We start from the raw sequence: 15,578 nt of genomic DNA, 5'->3' as shown, positions 1-15,578 counted from the left end.
CTTCCTGCCTAGCCAATGGCCAATCAGTGTTTTATTTATTGACTAATTAGCAACACATTTGCCATACAGAACATCCCACAGCACTTCCCCCTTTTTTTTTTTTTCAAAAAGGAAGGTTTTAACCTTAACAAAGTAAAATTACATATAATTTGGGAATTTGGGCGTAGCATCTCTTACTACTTCCTGCTGGAGGGGGGGCGCTGTATCTTATGGGGATACAAAGAAAATTTTAGAATTATGGAATAGTCCGTGAGGCTGTATCGTCTGAGCCAGATGCCTTCAAACTGTTCTGGATGTTGGATCATCTGGGCCATGGTGTCATCGGAGACCTTTCAGGGGGTCTTGGCTGGTCAAACCTGACGTATCTTAATCTGGAACAAATCCATAGCCTTTGGCTTTCTGTGGGAACAAAAGCAGAGAGAGACTCCTTTCCAAAGTAACATATCCTTTTATCCAAATTTTGAAGTCAAGGTACCTTTAAAATATACATTTTGGCATAACTCAACAGCTTTTACAATCAAATGTTTTTCTGCAGTTAAAAATCCCAAAGACAACACAATCCAGATTCTCTGTGTAATATCCATTTTTACATGGCTTATTTTTTATTCTACCTTTACTGTCTCTTTAATGACTTTATTTTTTAAAACTATGTATTTGTTTCTATAACTCTATATATCACCTTTTTTGTCTCTTTCAAGCCTACGTATCTTTTACACACATTGTAAACTATTACATCTGAATCTGTCTTATTGTGAATCTCTTGCCTTAAACTGCAGCAGCTGTGGCTGCTGGGTCCGCCCACCCCAGCTTCCCAACATGGCTACGTTTACCGCCAGCTCTGGGAGCTATCGTGGGTCTATGCTTTTATCCAAGCAGCATGTAGTCCAGAAACCTCTTTTTTTGTTTTGTACTGTCCAAGTCTAAATCCACCATGCAGCTTAATGTGCCACTTGCAGAGGCCTGATTCCCGCCATACTGCAGGTTGAGCACGCACGCCAGGAACCCACCAGTAGCTGAAACCAGCAGCTGCCGCTCATTTGAGAGAGACAATTAGGAAGCTGTTTTTAGCTCCGTTTTAGAATCTTTTTTCTCAGTTTTTAGGTGGAAACTCTTGCCACCACGTTGGACGCCATTTGTAGCTTAAGTTTTCATGCCTGGCCCACAGTCAGGACAAATCTCTCTCACCTGCCAGTCCCACAGCCGTTCAGACCCAACCAAGTAAACACAGAGACTTATATTGCTTTCAAACTGTATGGCCGTGGCAGGCTTCTTGCTAACTGTTCTTACAGCTTAAATTAATCCATTTTTATAAATCTATACCTTGCCATGTGGCTTGTGGCTTACTAGCATCTTCACATGCTGTTTGTCATGGTGGCGGCTGGCAGTGTCTCTCTGACTCAGCCTTCCACTTCCCAGCTTTATTCTCCTCCTTGTCCCACCTACACTTCCTGCCTAGCCAATGGCCAATCAGTGTTTTATTTATTGATTAATTAGCAACACATTTGCCATACAGAACATCCCACAGCAGTAAACCTTGGTTTGTCATGTTTTGAAGTGGAAAAAATGTTGAAATATGAATATAATCTGGATTATATTTTAAAAGTTGACACCCTATATAACTTTGAAAATGTTAGCATTTTGAAAAACTAGATTTAAAGCCAAAGATGATAAATATTTTTGTGGCTGTTGTAGGATTTCATCATCTGCATCGAAATGTTCCTTGTGGCCATTGCCCATGTACATTGCCATGTATTCTCCTACAAACCCTACGTGCAAGAGGCAGAGGAAGGCTCTTGCTTTGGCTGTTTCCTGGCCATGTGGCATGTGTCAGATGTCAGAGATGATTATTTCTCAACAAGTAAGATGCCTGGGTAAGTAACAGCTGTTTAACTTCTGTTAGTGTGAGTGTGTATATTGGGGGAGGGGGAGCGTCTGCATGTGCAGAAAAGGTCAGAGGTGAACCTCGGGTGTGGCCCCTCAGGAGCTGTTCAGTTTGGGTTTTGGAACAGGGTCTCTCACTGTCTTGAGGCTCACAGATTGAGCTAGGATCTCTGTCCAGAGGGCCCCAGGGATCCAACTCTGTCTAGCTAGCACAGGGACTGCAAGCATGCCCAGCTTTGGACCTCTGCTGAGGACTGAACTCAGGTCCTCAATTTTGTGTGGCAAGCACTTTGCAGATTGAGGTATCACCCCAACCTAAATACATAAGATTTACTCTAGTAATTTAAGAAATAAGAACATACTTAAAGCAGTACCATGATACAGGCTCTTCAAATTTGGGGAGGACAAAGAGCAGAACTATTTTTAAATGGTAAAATTAACTTTTGGCTAATAAATTTATATTGTCTTAAAGGGAAAACAATGAGAGGGCATAGCAACAAAAAAATGAGCCCTGACCAGTGACCTTACCACCTGCAGCCTCACGACTTCTTGCACGTAGCCCTTCACCTGCACGTCCCCCTTCACCTGCGCGTATGGCACGTCATGCACCCCTTCCCTCCTTCCTGCCCCCTCTCCTGCTATATAACCCTTGCTGAGGAGAATAAAATTTGCAGCTTGATCAGAACACACTGTCTTGCTGTCGTCCTTTCGTGTCTCACCCGTCCCTCTCATTCTCTCCCGCAGGTGGGTCGCCCCCGTTGACACCCCGCTGGCCGGGGCATCAGGCCTTTGGACACTCGATTACTTTACAGAATGCAGCCGCTGCATCCAAGTCATGTGAAGACATTGTCACTGATATCCCAGAAGAACAGGAACCTCCTGATACAGGCCAACATCAAGACTTAGAAGACACAGATACTTCACAGGATGCACTTTCTGAGGCCAAGCTGTGTGAAGATGTAATGATTAATATCCCAGAAGAGCAGAAGGAGCCCCCTAATAAATTTATATATTATCTTAAAGGGAGAACAATGAAATGTTATCCAGAAAAAAAAAAAAAAAAAAAAGTTTTCCTGAAGACTCGGAACATTCTGAACACACAAGTTGGCTTTCCTGATCATCACAAGATGTAGTATCTGCAGGTTCAAAGCCATCCTCACTTGCCCCAGGACTAGGATGCAGCCCATACCTGCGAGGAGCCTCAACCACAGCGCGACCCGAGGACGCAGCGCCAGCAGCTGGTCATTTTTCTCTGTAGAGAGCCAGAAGAGAAAACAATCAAAGAAGAGAAAGTGCCAAAATCTCGGTTTGGTTTGTTTTCTTGGCTTTCGTAAGCTAATTTGTTTATGAAAATGCCCAGCGTGTGTAATCTGAGCAACTGGAGGCGATGGATCCGACCCCTGGTCATACTTACTTATGTAGTAGCTTGCTGATCTTTGTTACCTTGTGTGTTTGGAAGTTTGACCAAAAAGAAAAAGGTAAGAGAGTCCAGCACCTCTACCCTTTCTTAGTCTGTTTGACAGAGTCCCTTAGCCTTTAATGCTTGGGGGTCAGAAAAACATTTCATCTCTGAACACTTTGCCGCTACAAGTGGAGGTGGGACCGGGTGGAGAAAAATAGATCTTCACACCCAAAGCTCTTTTGAGAAAGAGATTTGGGAAGGAGGAGTCCAGGAGAGTGACTGCCTCCGCCAGAGTGGAGATAACGGCCACCAACTGACCAGGCAGGACAGTTTATATAGGGTCTCTTGGGGGAGGGGGGCGTCACCCAGGGATTGGTCAGTTTTGTGGGCTAGGATCAGACATGGCCCAGATTTCAGAGCCAAACTGTGTTTCTTTCACTGGCCTTTTTTTTCAAACACTAATTCTAAGGCCAGGGCACATTTCTTTCACTGACTCTGATTCTAGGGACCAAGAGTGTTTCTTTGGTACTGGTTTCAGAGTCAGGGCATATTTCCTTGTTTCTGGGTTTGGGGATAAAGTGTTCATTTCTCTGGTTCAGTTCCCAGACCCAGGCTGTGTTTCTTTCCCTGGTTCTGAGCTCCAGGGTCAGGGTGGGTTTCTTTAGCCAGCCCCTTTTCCCTACAGGATTGCCACGAGATTCACATCCTTTTGAGAGCAGACTGTACAAGATATCAGAAAAACAAAAAACTCCTTCAGTTGAGTTAACCACACAGATTTATTTTCTACCTTGTTAAGAGTTTATTAGGAACCCTGTCTTTAACTGGTGCCACCTTTAAAATCAGCACTGAAGAGGTAGAGGGAAGCAGATCTCTGTGAGTTTGAGGCTAGCCTGGTCTACATAGAGAGACCAAGACTCAAAATAAACACACACAAAAAACAAATAAACACACACAAAAAACATTTGATGTCAAAATATGAAACATAAACTACCTGGGAAACTGCCCCCTAAAAAATCCAAAATAAATCAATTTATGAAAGAAAGCCATGTTTAAAAAAAAAAAAGAGTTTAACTTTTTACTAGCCTTTGAGCTAGAATTTATAAATTCATTATTTATGAAATTATGCTTTATTTCCTTGCTGCTTAGAAACTGGGTTAGCATACAACTTAATACTTATGGTAAAATTTACATGCGGAGTGGGGGTGTCTGGGTCTTCAGATACCTACCTGCAATTTACAGGAAAAGATGACCTTTAGTGAATAATTATCAGTCAAGTTTTCCAAAATTAGGCCTTGTTTTTTTTAACTTGATGATTATTCTCTAGCTTAATGGTTCTCAGTTTATAATTTCTTTAAGTTAAAAGGACTAATCATGGGCTGGAGAGATGGCTCAGAGGTTAAGAGCACTCACTGGCTGCTCTTCCAAAGGTTCTTAGTTCAATTCTCAGCACCCACATGGTGGCTCACAACCATCTGTAATGAGATCTGGTGCCCTCTTCTGGAATGCAGGCATATATCCAGCCAGAACACGGTATACATTTAAAAAAAAAAAAAAAAAAGGAATAATCATATCATACATATCTAGAAAAACGTTTCTCTGTTAGTGACCAAAGTCAAGTAATTTTCCATAGATTTGCTGAAGTAAACGGACTCTAACCTCCACACATGCACACCTGCACTCACACACACAGAAGCACATGTGTATACCATGAACTGAGTGCCTTCAAGAGGAATTTGTTTTGTCACAGTCTTGAAAATGATTTTGGAGTCATGGGGGCCAGAAGGTTGCTGTCTAGGGAGGGTACTCTCAGGTTGCAGATGGCCATACTCTTGCTGAATCCTCAGGTGGTTGAACGATTTCATTTTGAGATCGCCAGCCCTATGAGACTATGACCTCATTTCATCTAAGTCCCCATCAGCTTTATCTCCAAATATGGCCGTTTGCATTAGGGGTTAAGTTCCGACCTCTGAAAGGGGAACACACCTAGGTACTAATGGTCAGACTTTAGACAGTGTCTGCAGTTAAAGAATGCTTGAGATCAAGGACAGAGAGAAGGAACAGCAAAGACCTGGCACCAGCATTTCCCAGGAATTCACAAGGAACCAATGAAGTGAATGCCCAGGAGGAGGGTTTCAAGGGGACATTCTGAATACTGTCCACTCTTGCCAACCTGCCTGTCACTCTTCACAAGTAGAAAGGTCAGTGGGAGCTTAGTGATCACTGAAGCTGGAAGGACCAAACCCAGAACAGAATTGTTGAAGTACGAATGTGTGGTGGAAACTTAGAATCCGGAGAATATATGAGTTTTGAAGATTTTGACTCCGAAGGAGCCTGAGAAATGATAGCACAATAGGTGGAGGGGACTGAGAAGTTTAAAGGAAGGTTTTGTTTTTGTGTTCAAGGTTAGAGGCTTAACTGGAGCATTTCCTCAAGATAGCTCATAAACAGCAAACAAGAATCAGATTCAGAAAGCAAATAACACACTAGGAATGGGCAAAATATTATGTAAATTTTTTTTTTTTTAGGAAGAGGAGGAGGAGGGTTCTTTTGTCAGGCTGTCCTGGAGCTCACAGAGACCTTCTGCCTCCCAAGTTACTGGGACTAAAGGTGTGTGCTACCACACTCTGTAACACCCTCTTCTGACCTCAGCAGGTACCCACACTTACACATGCACATATTCACACAGACACATACATAGAATTTACTAAAAAGTAAATCTTTTTTTAATTGCTACTAATTATTTGGGAAATACAAAGCAGTATTAGTAATCTAATGAAAATTTAAGACAAAAATATTGATCTTTATAGTTTTAATGTCAGAATCTAAACCAATGTGTTCTTTTGTTTTTCAAGGTTGGAATACACACTAAAGTATGGTTTATTGCTGGTATGTTCATGCTGGTGACGGTACAAGTATCCTTCTGGGGGATTCTGCAACACTTGGTGCATTTCACACAACCTGAACTTCAAAAACCTATTATGAGGTCAAATCTTAATGTATTTGCTATTACTACTATTGACTGACTTAAATCATAAACATATTAAGTGTTTTTTATGTTTTACTTTCTGTAGGATTCTTTGGATGGTCCCAATATACAGTTTAGATAGTGTAAGTATGTTTCATTGTATTGCATTAAGAATTCTTGGGCTGGAGAGATGGCTCATTGGTAAAGAGTACTTTGCTCTTCTAGAGGACCCAGGTTCAATTCCCAGCACCCACATGGCAGCTCACAACTATAATTCCAGTCCCAGGGAACCCAATTTCTGATCTCTGTAGGCACTAGGCATGAACATAGCACATATGCATACATGTAGGCAAAACACTCATGCACATAAAATAATAAAGTAAATATTTTTAAAAAATCTTTTATGACACCTTTTTTTCTGGTTTTCTGAAACAGGGTTTTTCCATGTAGCCCTGGCTGTCCTGGAACTCATACTGTAGACCAGGCTGGCCTCATACTCAGAGACCCACGTGCCTCTGTCTCCCCAGTGAGTGCTGGGATCAAAGGCGAGCGCCACCACCACCTTGCTTCTCTTCTGACACTTAACTATGCTTACTAAAGAATGCTTAATAGCCAGGCAGCAGTGGCACATGCCTTTAATCCCAGCACTCGGGAGGCAGAGCCAGGCAGATCTCTGTGAGTTCGAGGCCAGCCTGGTCTACAGAGCAAGATCCAGAACAGGCACCAAAACTATACAGAGAAAGCCTGTCTCAAAAAACCAAAAAAAAAATGCTTAATAAAGTAATAAACACAAAATATTGACTTTTAAAAAGAGATTGATAGTGAAATTTTTCATGTTTTTTTTGTGTTTTTGTTTTTGTTTTAGTTGTTCTTTTTTTTTTTTTTTTTTTTGAGACAGGGTTTCTCTGTGTAGCCCTGGCTGTCCTGGAACTAACCCTGGAGACCAGGCTGGACTCAAACTCAGAGATCCTCCTGCCTCTGCCACCTGAGTGCTGGGATCAAAGGTATGCACCACCACAACCCAGATTTTTCTTTCTTTCTGTTTTTACTTATTATTTGTTTTTATATTTTTGAGACAGGGTCTCACTATGTAGTTCTGGCTGTCCTGGAACTCACTATGTAGAGCAGGTTGGGCCCCAAACTCACAGAGAGCCCCCTGCCTCTGTTTCCCAAGTGCTGGGATTAAAGCCATGCACCACTGCAACTGGCCAAGTTCACTTATTTTAGTGTTGGTAAGGAAGATATTATAATGAAAAATGCAGATATTTCAAAACAAATATTTTTAATATGTAACTGTTTTCCTTGCTCGCTTGCTTAAATTTAAGATTAGGCTCTTAATCTTTTAAAGAATGAAATATTGTAATTACCCTCATCCATACGTAGCCACAAGAGAATACTTTCCACCCCAGGCATCAAAATGTGCTGATGCTCAGTTCCCTTATATAAAATGGTTAGCATCAGCATAGTGTGTCCCCTGTCCTTATGGTCAGCTCTAGATGGTTGATGACACCTGATAAAATATCAGTGCCATAGGTAGGTAAGAGGACCTCCATGAGTTCGAGGCCATAGTGCAGACCTGGGGTCAGGGGCTGTTACAAATATTTCTGCTCCAGGGTTGGCTGAACCCATAGATGCAGACTCTCATAAGGATGCTGATTGTTCACTATCATGCTTTTTAGTTACTAAGTCTTTTATTTGTACCCCACTCCACTCCAAAAAAGAAAATAAAAGGAAAAAACACTTTCCACAGTAGACACAACTAAAGAAAATGGCTTTAGCCAGATGTGGTGTTGCATCCCTTTAATCCCATCACTCAGGTGGAACTCTTAAGTTGGAGGCCAGCCTGGTCTACATAGTGAGTTGCAGAACCCCCAGGTTACATAGACCCTATCAGGGGAAAAAAAAAAAAAAGAAAAGAAAAAAGAAAAAAAATGCCTTCAGTAGCATTTTCTGAATCAGTAGCATTTCTCTTTAACATCTGTGCTTTTCCATAGTGGTTGGCCTTAAAATTCCCCAAAGTTGGAATATATGCCGATACCTGTAGAGACTGCTATGAAGCTTACCATTTATAACTTTATGACCTTCCTTACCAATAATTTAACAAAATTCGGATCCCGAATATAATGTTACACCTGGAAGCAAAAGATCAGCAACAGCCTCCCATTCCACTCTGCTGGTGTCCACCATTGGCGATGGGAGAGTAAGTGTGTTTGGTTTTGATGGGCCTCTGTGTGGGTCTTAAATATCAGTCAGCTCTCTGCAAGGGGTGGGGACAGTAGGCAGAGCCCTTACACTATGTAGCACGTAATACAGTTTGAAAGATAATAAAATACATTTTTACAATGTACATGTTGAGAGGTTTTTTTTTGTTTTTTGTTTGTTTTTGTTTTTATTTTTACATTGCTTACCCCAATAGAAAAGTTCATCAATGTAATGAGGGAGAAAACCTTAGAAAATGTTTAATCAGCATCTTTTTTACAGTTGGGAATTGGAGTCTAAATGATGGTGCACGTGATCACGCAGCTAATTGTCTTGTACTTGTCTCCCTGCTGAGACAAAGTCACTGACAAAAGCAACTTAGGAACACAGTTGAGGGTGCAGTCCCTTATGGTGGGAAAGGCACGTGGCAGGTGCATGACGTCATACTGCATCTGCTGTCAGGAAGCAGAGAGGAAAGCCGGAACTCAGCTCACTGCCTCGTGTTCAGTCCAGGGCCCCAGCCTGTGGATGGCCACCCACCCTCAGGGTGGTTTGCCTTGTCCCAGGAAATCTTTCTGTGAACATATTCACCAGGAAGCTGCATCCTAAATGTCAATGCTTTATACACATGCATGTGCACAAGCTCACAGTTCATTTGTGCCTCTGTTTTTCTCCTGTGTTAGTTAGAGCCATCACTATCAATTCTATCAGCAAAGTTCCTGAGATAATCAGTTTTATTTGACTCACAGACTCAGTTCATTTGGTCCTGTTGGTTTGCAGTGTATCATGGCAAGAGTGGGAAACAGGAAAAGACCAAGGTCCCAGCACCTTCTTCTGTTCCTTCTGTTCTGGGTTACGCTATAGTGGAGCTGAAGGGAGGCTTTAGGAGATAAAGTTATTAAATATTTTCAAAATGGTCTTCAGATTTCCATGTTGCCACCACATTCTTACCCTACTATCATTTAGGAGGACGAAATTGGCAGGATTCAATATAATTAGTGTCAGCTGTCAGCGTGATTTTAATTTGGAGGCTTTGCCATGTTCTGATGCCACTGAATAGTTGAGATGTTATGTTCTCTTTCTTCTGCAGAACGCTGCTCTTTTGATGCAAACTGGGAGTCCTGCAGTACACTGTGATCAGACCAATTACCACTCTTACAGCATTGTAAGTATGGCCTTACCTTAGCTTTTTTTCTTTTATCTTCATGATACATGACTGGGAATATAGCTCAGTTGATAAGAGTGTTTGCCTTGTATGCACAAAACCCTGGGTTTAATTCTCAACAAGACAGAAAACAAGTGTAGTGATTCATGGCAAATAATCCTAGCACTTGAAGGTAGAGGCAGAAGAATTGAGAGTTTAATGCCAGACTAGGCCCTATCTTAAAAACTAATCTCTATTCTTAAATGGAAAAAACAAATAGAAAAACAATGTTGATTAATAGTGTAAATACGTATATAAAAGCTGGATTCCATTACAATGAACAATGCAAAGGATTGCCACGATTTTCACATTCTTTGAGAGCAGACTGTACAACACATCAGAAAACCAAGATTAGGCTTACTAAAGTAAACAGACTTACTGAAGTAAACAGACTTTACTAAAGTAAACAGACTCTAAATTTTAAGTGTTGCTACCACTACACCTTAAGAATGTGTTCAGGGCTGGAGAACACTCAGTGGAGCACTCAGTGTTAACAGCACTTGGTACTCTAGCAGAGGTTTAGTGAAATCTAGTTCCAGAGTATCCAGTGCCCTTTTCTGGTCACCAAGGGCATTGCATGCACATTGTGCACAGTATACATGCAGGTAAAACATTCATATGCATAAAATAAGTCTCTAAAGGGTACGTATTAAGATACGGGTTTACTTGGTCAGTCATAAAGTTGATTTTTGCCATTTTGAAGGGTATGTGAGACGGTTGGTGTCTACGATGAAGGGAAATTTGGTTTCTCCAGTGCAAGGACTTACTTGGTTATAAGAAATTATTTGTCACAACTAGTAAGTAAATCTTCATTCTTCTTAATTGTACTAAATTTGTTTCTGTTGCTAAATATTATCAGATACTATTTCTTGAGAAAAAAATTACCTTTTACTTTGTACATGGAACTTGAAACAGCTTTAATGTATACCTTTATACAATATAGAAGTACAGTAATATGTTCATGAATGATTTGGTGACTTACATGCAGAGCTGTTTGCTCTTGTGACCACACAGCCTTGTGGGGATAAGCATGGTGTGCCTTCTAAACAAACAAAACATAATGCAATCGGCCGATTCAGTGAGAGGAAAAAGTCTAATTGGCATGAGAGAATAGAGTTTAAATAAAAACACAAGAGTTCACCAGGCAGTGGTGGTGCACACCTTTAATCGCAGCACTTGGGAGGCAGAGGCAGGTAGATCTCTGAGTTTGAGGCCAGCCTGGTCTACAAAGTGAGGTCCAGGACAGCCAGGGCTATACAGAGAAACCTTGTCTCAAAACAAGAAAGAAAGAAAGAAAGAAAGAAAGAGAGAGAGAGAGAGAGAGAGAGAGAGAGAGAGAGAGAGAGAGGCAGGGAGGGAGGGAGGAAGGAAGGGAGGAAGGAAGGGAGGAAGGAGGGAGAGACAGAGAGAGAGAGAGAGAGAGAGAGAGAGAGAGAGAGAGAGAGAGAGAGAGAGAGAGAGGAGAAAGAAAAAAGAGAAAGAGGGAAAGAGGGAAGGAAGGAAGGAAGGAAGGAAGGAAGGAAGGAAGGAAGGAAGGAAGGAAGGAAGGAAGTTTATAACGGAAATAAATGAGGTCTGTCTCCAGAGCTTTCTCTCATGTTCATCTCCATGACCAGCAGTCTTTTTTCTGGGAATGTACTCTAAAGAAATGGTAGAAGTGTTTTTGCCTTCTGGGATGTAATGCCCATTATAAGAAAGGACTGGAAACACTCTAAACCCGGTGGACATAGTTTGGTCTTCCCATTGGCATTTAGACAGATACTAAAAGTAAACCTTATGAAACATACACAAAAGTTAGCTACTTTCAGTTGAAAAAGATATTGGGGAACAAAATTTCATTTTAGTTCATGACAGATATTAGAAAATTGGGTTATGACTGTGGAATGTGCCTGGAGTGTTTGCCTATCACACAGCCCTGGGTCAGATCCCAGCATGAGGGTCACAGTTCCTATGTACAGAGAAACGGCTCAGTGCTAAGAGTCTGTTTGTTTTTAGTGGTACTAGAGCTAGAACCCAGGGCCCGGGAGTGTGTGACATGCACCCTGGGTGGTCCTGCTCCAGTGCAAGGGTCTGAACTTGGTTCTTGCTTTACTGCTCTCATATCCTGAAGTATTTTAAATGAGCATAAAGTATCTCCTGGTCTTAATGGGGAAAGTAAGCTTCCAGAAATGCTTCTTGCTGTTGAAATGCTGGTTGGTTATTATAACTGACTCTAAAGACGTGGGCACTTATTTTAAGAAGTAAGGCCAGTTGGACTTACACACTGCTCTCAAGGAAATTGGTTTGTGTGATGCAGATTTCATGATCACAGTTTTGCTGAAACTCTACTTATTTAACGTGTTGCCTTATAAACTGTGTGTGTTGTGTAAATGTTACACGAGAGACTAGCTAATAATAATAATCAAGTTTTTATAAAAGTGGTGGTAATTTGTGTTGCCTTTTTTTTTTTTGACTGAAGGAAACCTTTCATTCATATTATTTGTTTATTGCTTTGAGTTCCAGTATGTGAACACTTAGAAACATATTCAGGAAAAATGTTACATACCTCTCTTGAGAAATCTCACATATATGCATCTTCAGCAACATATTAAAAGCACTAGCCGGGCGGTGGTGGTGGTGGTGGTGGTGGTGGTGGTGGTGGTGGTGGTGGTGGTGGTGGTGGTGGTGCACGCCTTTAATCCCAGCACTCAGGAGGCAGAGCCAGGCAGATCTTTGTGAGTTCGAGGCTGGCCTACCAAGTGAGTTCCAGGAAAGGCGCAAAGCTACACAGAGAAAGCCTGTCTCGAAAAACCAAAAAAAAAAAAAAAAAAGCACTAAAACGTCAGTAGACTCTGATTTCGGCCTTAAGGAAAGGTTCTGTCACTGTCTTCCTCACAACCTTCTGTAACTTCACATCCAAGTGGTTCTAATGGCCTCTTCTAGTATCTGCAGATACTGCACATGTATCATATACATACATGCAGGCAAAATGCATGTATGCAGAATGTTGAATGTTGCTTTTGTTTCTAGATTGCCATGTGCTGCCTCCTGCTGTTTTACAACATGCTGAAGGAAGAGCTCAGCCCTATAAAACCCGTTGGCAAATTTCTTTGTGTCAAACTGGTAGCCTTTGTCTTGTTTTGGTAAGTACTGCTTGCTCTTAAATATTCTCATTTTATAAATGCCAGTAAAACTGTTGGTTAAGGGAGTTTTTTAAATAATGTGAATACAATGCCAGGCTCAGTGGTGCCTGTCTGTAATCCCAGCTCTTGGAAGACTGAGGCAGGACTACCATTCAAGGCCAACCTGAACTAGGAAGATGCCTTTGGGGCTGGAGAGAGGCTCAGCAGTTAAGAGAGTGTGCTGCATATCCAGAGGACTGCAGTTTGGTCCCCAGCACCCATGTCTGGCGGCTCACAACCTCATGTAACTCTAGCTCCAAGTGGTCTGAAGTCCTCTTCTGGCCTCTGTGAGCATATGCACATACCTGCAGTCAGACACACACAAGAACGTCTTTTTAAAAAAGCCATCCCTTCAGGTATTGTAAGATTTACAAAAACAGGGATGGTGAGATGGCTCAGCAGACAAGAGCGCTTTGCTGCTCTTGCTCAGGACCCAACACTAACAAGATTAGTGGCTCACAACCTTCTGTAACTTCAGATCCAGGTGGTTCTAATGCCCTCTTCTAGTATCTGCAGATACTGCACATGCATCATATACATACATGCAGGCAAAATGCATGCACATTAAAATAAATATTAAATAGTTTTAAAAAGATAAAAAAACAAATAATCTTAGTCATGTGTGGTGGTACATACCTGTAATCCCAGTATTCAGGGCGAGGCAAGAGAATCTCACATTTTGAGTTTGAGGACAGCCTGTTCTATAAAGCAAGTTGTAGACCAGCCTATTGTGCCACATTGTGTTATCTTGTATCTGAACAATCAAAGAAGTAGTCAGATGGCCACTGTGACATTTAAAAGATGAAGATAATTTGAGATAGCCTAAATATCTTGATGCTGGGTGTGGTGGTGTGTACCTTTAATCCCAGCACTCCCCGGGGAGGCAGAAGCAGGTGACTCTCTATGAGTTCAAGGCTAGCAGGGTCTACATAGCAAGTTTGAGGCCAGTCAGCTACATAGTGAGACCCTGTCTCAAAATGAATAAATTACCTAAAATCTGTCATAAATAAAACAATATCAATTGGGGAGAAAATATTTAATGACAGGGAATGTTTATCAGTGAGTGTCCTTTAAAACACAAGGTAGGGCTGGAGATCCATCTGTAGCTTAAGTTTTCATGCCTGGCCCACAGTCAGGACAAATCTCTCTCACCTGCCAGTCCCACAGCCTCAGACCCAACCAAGTAAACACAGAGACTTATATTGCTTTCAAACTGTATGGCCGTGGCAGGCTTCTTGCTAATTGTTCTTATAGCTTAAATTAATCCATTTCCATTCATCTATACCTTGCCACGTGGCTCGTGGCTTACCGGCATCTTCACATGCTGTTTCTCATTGTGGGGGCTGGCAGTGTCTCTCTGACTCAGCCTTCCACTTCCCAGCTTTATTCTCCTCCTTGTCCCGCCTACACTTCCTGCCTAGCCAATGGCCAATCAGTGTTTTATTTATTGACTAATTAGCAACACATTTGCCATACAGAACATCCCACAGCACTTCCCCCTTTTTTTTTTTTTCAAAAAGGAAGGTTTTAACCTTAACAAAGTAAAATTACATATAATTTGGGAATTTGGGCGTAGCATCTCTTACTACTTCCTGCTGGAGGGGGGGCGCTGTATCTTATGGGGATACAAAGAAAATTTTAGAATTATGGAATAGTCCGTGAGGCTGTATCGTCTGAGCCAGATGCCTTCAAACTGTTCTGGATGTTGGATCATCTGGGCCATGGTGTCATCGGAGACCTTTCAGGGGGTCTTGGCTGGTCAAACCTGACGTATCTTAATCTGGAACAAATCCATAGCCTTTGGCTTTCTGTGGGAACAAAAGCAGAGAGAGACTCCTTTCCAAAGTAACATATCCTTTTATCCAAATTTTGAAGTCAAGGTACCTTTAAAATATACATTTTGGCATAACTCAACAGCTTTTACAATCAAATGTTTTTCTGCAGTTAAAAATCCCAAAGACAACACAATCCAGATTCTCTGTGTAATATCCATTTTTACATGGCTTATTTTTTATTCTACCTTTACTGTCTCTTTAATGACTTTATTTTTTAAAACTATGTATTTGTTTCTATAACTCTATATATCACCTTTTTTGTCTCTTTCAAGCCTACGTATCTTTTACACACATTGTAAACTATTACATCTGAATCTGTCTTATTGTGAATCTCTTGCCTTAAACTGCAGCAGCTGTGGCTGCTGGGTCCGCCCACCCCAGCTTCCCAACATGGCTACGTTTACCGCCAGCTCTGGGAGCTATCGTGGGTCTATGCTTTTATCCAAGCAGCATGTAGTCCAGAAACCTCTTTTTTTGTTTTGTACTGTCCAAGTCTAAATCCACCATGCAGCTTAATGTGCCACTTGCAGAGGCCTGATTCCCGCCATACTGCAGGTTGAGCACGCACGCCAGGAACCCACCAGTAGCTGAAACCAGCAGCTGCCGCTCATTTGAGAGAGACAATTAGGAAGCTGTTTTTAGCTCCGTTTTAGAATCTTTTTTCTCAGTTTTTAGGTGGAAACTCTTGCCACCACGTTGGACGCCATTTGTAGCTTAAGTTTTCATGCCTGGCCCACAGTCAGGACAAATCTCTCTCACCTGCCAGTCCCACAGCCGTTCAGACCCAACCAAGTAAACACAGAGACTTATATTGCTTTCAAACTGTATGGCCGTGGCAGGCTTCTTGCTAACTGTTCTTACAGCTTAAATTAATCCATTTTTATAAATCTATACCTTGCCATGTGGCTTGTGGCTTACTAGCATCTTCACA

General features: G+C 41.7%; 3 long non-coding RNA genes across 4 annotated transcripts; 2 read left to right on the top strand and 1 right to left on the bottom strand.

The window, feature by feature from the left end:
- The first annotated feature begins 1,665 nt into the window (after positions 1-1,665).
- Positions 1,666-10,725, top strand: LOC131911919 (uncharacterized). Of its 2 annotated transcripts, none has more exons than XR_009379471.1 (3): positions 1,666-1,871; positions 2,626-3,359; positions 10,355-10,725. It is a non-coding gene; the product is annotated as an uncharacterized LOC131911919 (long non-coding RNA). The 2 variants fall into 2 exon arrangements; XR_009379470.1 differs by having other exon boundaries at positions 1,667-1,858.
- Positions 2,318-3,610, bottom strand: LOC131911916 (uncharacterized). The gene is made up of 2 exons (XR_009379465.1): positions 3,071-3,610; positions 2,318-2,828 (listed from the first exon to the last, which is right to left on the bottom strand). It is a non-coding gene; the product is annotated as an uncharacterized LOC131911916 (long non-coding RNA).
- On the top strand, positions 4,947-8,358 carry LOC131911921 (uncharacterized). Its single transcript, XR_009379474.1, has 3 exons — positions 4,947-6,266; positions 6,355-6,391; positions 8,243-8,358. It is a non-coding gene; the product is annotated as an uncharacterized LOC131911921 (long non-coding RNA).
- Positions 10,726-15,578: the final 4,853 nt, after the last annotated feature.

The sequence above is a fragment of the Peromyscus eremicus genome, chromosome 5, assembly GCF_949786415.1.
Source record: "Peromyscus eremicus chromosome 5, PerEre_H2_v1, whole genome shotgun sequence".
NCBI lineage: Eukaryota > Metazoa > Chordata > Mammalia > Rodentia > Cricetidae > Peromyscus > Peromyscus eremicus.
The sequence above is the reverse complement of the archived record's forward strand: the minus strand, read 5'-3'. Positions and strand labels throughout refer to the sequence as shown.